Consider the following 5469-nt stretch of genomic DNA (forward strand, 5'->3'; position numbering starts at 1 on the left):
TCCACTTTACCGGGCTTTCTACGTGGTTAGATGTAAAACCTTAAAAGTTTGAATAAATTATGATAAATAGTAATAAATATGTTATATGGTTATATATAATATATTTTAATGTTTGAATATGCTAGAGATTGATTTGAGATCAATCCAATGTATATATATGAGAAACATGCACGAAATCATGCACAAATCTGAAACTGAGTTGTTAGTAGTCGACTACTACTCAGAGTAGTCGACTAGTAAGGTTGTTAGTTGACTAATCTGAAACTGAGTTGTTAGTAGTCGACTACTACTCAGAGTAGTCGACTAGTAAGGTTGTTAGTTGACTAATGAAGGCATTAGTCGACTAATCTCGACTACTACTCAGAGTAGTCGACTAGTAAGGTTGTTAGTTGACTAATGAAGGCATTAGTCGACTAATCATGTAGTTTCCAGAATTCTTTTAGGTTTTAGGTTGGTTTTGTTTTATTTTGTAACCCAGTCGTTTATACCCCTATATATATTCATTAAAACCCTATTTTCAGATAATATAATTCATGAGAACAGCAGTCACCTTCCTTCTTAAAACCCTAGCCCTAGTTTGTAAGATTTGGGAAAGTTTTGAGGCATTTGTCGAGAGGAAGGCGGAGTTTGATGATCGTGATTGAAGAGGAATCTTGCATACATGTGGTTGAGAAGTTCAATAGCACCTTGAGGCAAGATCATCTTCATCCAAACCTGCACTCTTAGTAATTTAAAGATTTAATGTGTTTAATTCAATATTTTGCATGTTTATTCATAGTTACATGTGATAAAATGTAGATTTTTTTGATAATAGATCTTTAACCCATGATAGATCTGATGTTTTTACTTGTTGTTTATATTAGAAGCATGATCATGATCATTAGGGTTAATGATAATTTCATTTTTAACTTGTTAATTAAGTTTAACCCATGTGCAAATACTATTTTGTTAACTAATTGAGTTTTTCTTGTAACTAATCATGCTAAGACTTAGGGTTATGATATCTAGGTTTTGTAATCAGATTTAAAGTAAACTATATCTCTGTCATGTGTAGTTTCTATCATGCTTTCATAATCATGTTGATTATATATGAGTAATTGAAGAATTTGATTAACAAAGATGTTAACCCTAATTAAATTAAGTTAATTCTATGTTTCATGTTCAAGTTAGACTCTGTTAAAGGTATACATAATGTTTAATTCTTGTTTAATATTGCATAAGTGGATGTTAATTGATTATCTTCCTGTTCGCGCATGTCAGATTTCATGTTCATGTAGAGTAGTCAACTACTAAGCTTAGTAGTCGGCTACTCTATCTCTGTTTCAGTGCATACACTAGTGGAAAATAGCTATTTAACGACGGATAAATAGCGACGGAATTTTCCGTCGCTATAACCCTCTTTATAGCGACGGAATTTTCCGTCGCTATTTATCCGTCGTTAAATATGTATTACCGACGGATATTTCGGTTTTAGCGACGGATAATTTCCGTCGCTAATACCTATAGCCACGGATTATTAGCGACGGAAATTTCCGTCGCTAAAGAAGTCTGGTGGGAAAAATTTTTGGGCGCGGGCGCCCAAAAATTTTGGGCTGCCCGCGCCCGTAAAAGACCCCCTTTCCCCCCCCATCGCAGCCGATTTCCCCCCTCTCCTCCTTTCCCCTCCCCCCCACCCTAGATCGATCCCCCTCTCTCCACCGCCGCCGCCGGATATCCGCCGCCGCCGTTCTTCCGCCACCGCAGGCGTCCCTCTCTCTAGCCTCAGGTAACCCTCTCTCCTCCCCCCTCAATCTCTCTCTCTCTCTCTCCTTGTTGCATGAATAACTTGGTAATTGAAGCCCCCAACTATTTAATCTTGAAAAAAACCAAATTTTTGGGTCTGGGCTTTGAATGGTGATCGAATTTTTACTGTTCATGGACGAATTTTTTTTTTGACTGGTGGCTGAAATTTGGCCGAATTCCATTCTTGTCTTTGCTTTAATCTCGAATCTGACCACGATTTCTAACTCCTCTTTCTTTCTTGAACCTGACAGGAAATAACCCTCTTTGGTATTTGACGAGCTTCGAGCTCCCTCCTTGATCGCTTCATCGACTCCAGGTGAAAATCGCCCTTGAACCCTTCATTAACTTGGAGTTCACAAGGCTTTCTTTTATGCTGAGGCTTCTTCATATCCAAACACTCAGTGGGATGGCTGTTACACATTTCGAGATGTTATTAGACTTGCTCAGGAAAGTCATTCCAGGCGGCGAGAAGAGCATCCCCGCAACTTATTATGAAGCTCACAAGATTGTTGATACCCTGGGTCTTGATTACAAAAAGATAGACGCCTGTCCTAATGACTGCATCTTGTACAATAAGGGTAATGAAGATCTAGAAGAATGTGAGGGATGATTGGGATTCTTATCATGATATGCGCCCCATCGCGCTGCAAAGGTACGAACAAGCAAAACGTAGATGCCTCGAACTGAAAGGTATGAATAAATTTTTATAGTTTATCGGTTATTATTTTAAATTTTTTTCGCAAATATATATTGATTCATTGTTTCATTCGATTCTTTGTTTCGCAGGTACCGAGAAACCTCCTCGACGCGGCCGCAATGCTACTAAGGAATCGAGCCTCATCCCTGATCTTAATCGGAGGGCTGTGATCCGATGGGAAAACGGAGTGCCTGTTGGGGCCTTTGCCAATGCTTTCAACAATTTCCTTGCCGTTTTAGCCAGGAGACACGATTTCTTCAACATATTTTGACGTGGAAATCGCAGCGGATTGATGCGCTGGTGGCTTGTTGGAGATATATATGTGTGAGTCATTTATTTTAATTTTCATCATTATTAGTTATTAGTTTATTATTATGTTTAATACACTGATTTGTATCTACTTTTTCTTTATATGTTGAAGCGATTTTTCTTTCTTGACGATAATATTTGTGCCTGGACGTACTGCTTCGGGCAAATCAATGTATCGTTCAAGAGATGGCGGTTTGAGGTAAAGAAAAAATATTTTGTCCAAATAACAGAAGATTGGGAGCGATACTGGCATCTTGACACGCGTGTGGATGGAGTAGATTTTTTTGCACTTTGCAGTTACTGGGACACGGCTGAAATTAAGGTATTATTGAAGTATATAATTTTAATTTATTGTTTGAATTTCTATATTGTTTCGAATTGACATTGTTTTGCAGGCTCAAGCTGAAATAGCAAGGAGGAATCGCAACGCGCCTCGCAATTACGAGCATCACGGGGGCTCCAGGACATTCAGCCAGCATTATCATCAATTAGAGCTTGAGGTATATAATATATTAGCTTTTACGTTGAGTATAATTTATGTGTTATTGGTTAATGATATATTTGAATAAAATAGGGAAGGGGAGATCTCAGACATTTTGCAGATCGTATTCTGACTTCCTGGAGCCCGAATTACGCCAATGAAGAGAAGAAAGCAAAGAATAAGGATCTGGCTGTAAGTAGCAGTTCATTTATATATTCAATTTCATATCAATGCATCATTATTAAGTCGACTTGCCCGGGTTGTTTTGATATATCGCAGGAAAAATTACATGCCAAGGTAGAGGAGCAATTGACTCAGTCTCAGGTCTGTTCTAACACTCCTGCCCGGCTAAGTAGAGAGGATGAGGACTCCATCATCGAGACGGTCATTGGACCTAGTAGGAAGAACAGATATCGGTGGAGAGGATCCGAGCAGAGGCCGCACGAGTCTAGTAGCACCTACGAGTCTGCAGCACCACAAGGAACACCAGGAAGCAGTTCATATCAAGACTCGATGGAGCAGCGATTAAAAGCGATTGAAGATCGCCTGTCGCAGCAAACAACATATCAGCAGGCTCTAGAGGAAGAACGGAGGCGTCGGGAGCAGATCGTATTGGAGTTCACACAATTCATGTCGACTCTACCTCAGGAGGCTCAGGAGGCATATAGGAGACATTTTCTGTCGTCACAGGTAATATATATACTTTGCTTTTTTTTTTAATTAGATGATATCGTACATACTGATACATACTAATACAAACTGTTACACACAAACCCTAACTCTAACCCTAACACAAACCTCAAAATTTATACTTGCGTGCGTAGTGTTGTTGATGGTGTATGCGTGCGTAGTGTTGGTGGTATTGGTTGGTGGGTTGGTTGGTTGGTTGGCTGTGGTGTTGTGTAATGGTGGTCGTTATGTGATTGGTTTGGGGGGGGGAGGAATGAGGATTGGGTGTTACACACAAACGATACACACTGATACAAACTGTTACACACAAACCCCTAACTCTAACCCTAACACAAAGCCCAAACATATATTGCTTGTATGTATCATTTTGCTTGTGCCTTAAACATATATTGCTTTATCAAATTTGTGATATGTATGCCACTATTAGGAAGTACTTAGTTATGTATCAGTGTATCCGCACCTTGGCCAATGGCCAAGTTTATTGTATATTGTAGTGTTTACTTGTTACTTTATAATTAGGTTCATCTTATGATATATAATGTGATAATCTTTTTGCTAGTCTTATGTTTTGGGCTTCGCGCCATGGAATTGCTTCCTATGTTATTCTAGTAGTTGATGTACTATCTTGTGTGAACATAGATTTAGTCTTCCAATATTTGATATGAGGGAACTTTCTAATCTATTCACCTTTATGCTTCTAATATTTCTATAATCAAATCATGACCCTGACATTAGTCACTTGCTAATTCATAAGCGTTTTAATTATTATCTGGTGTGCTAATTATAACTATTCTAACTGGTGTGCCAATTATAACTGTTAATAACGTTGAACCCATAAGTGTTCTGGTGTGCCAATTATAACTGTTAATTTGTGGTTTGTTCTATTGTTTGATTTGTCAGACCTCTGTTGCGTGGATAGTTCTGTCCAGAGCCTTACTTGTGTCGTACCCGTACCCAACACTGAAACTTCGATGGACACTACTTGGATATATGCTTACGCATGTTCTAAGTGTATTTGGTTATATAATACACTTTTTAAATCAATGCACCTGGCATATACTTCTTGGAACATATCCTCCAATGCACATACACTTTTTGAAACTCCGTAGAATATATCCTCCACAGCACATATACTTCGTGAAACTCCGTAGACGCCCTTATTAACGTTTGATTTATATTTGAACTCTTATTAACGGTTGCACACCCTTATTAACGTTTGATTTATATTTGCAGGCGGGGACTTCTTCACAAGGTGTAGCCGGGGGTAATGCAGGTCGTGTTGAGGATGAGGATGATGATGATGATCAGGAGGATTGATTCTGATATGTTAACTTTGAAAACAATTTCTTGTGTTGTATAAACAATATTTACTACTGATATGTCGGGAAACTTTTATTTGTTTTTATTGAAATAGATTTGTGATATATGCGTGAGATTGAATATTATATTGTTGATTGAACAGGTTTTTTAAATTTAGTATCGATATTGTACAGGATTTTTTCAATAATTT

At 38.2% G+C, this 5469-nt stretch overlaps 1 long non-coding RNA gene across 1 annotated transcript; it reads left to right on the forward strand.

Moving 5' to 3' along the window:
* On the forward strand, positions 2745-3208 carry LOC109842420. The gene is made up of 3 exons (XR_002247319.1): positions 2745-2803; positions 2901-3110; positions 3184-3208. It is a non-coding gene; the product is annotated as an uncharacterized LOC109842420 (long non-coding RNA).

Source organism: Asparagus officinalis, chromosome 1, assembly GCF_001876935.1.
Source record: "Asparagus officinalis chromosome 1, Aspof.V1, whole genome shotgun sequence".
Lineage (NCBI taxonomy): Eukaryota > Viridiplantae > Streptophyta > Magnoliopsida > Asparagales > Asparagaceae > Asparagus > Asparagus officinalis.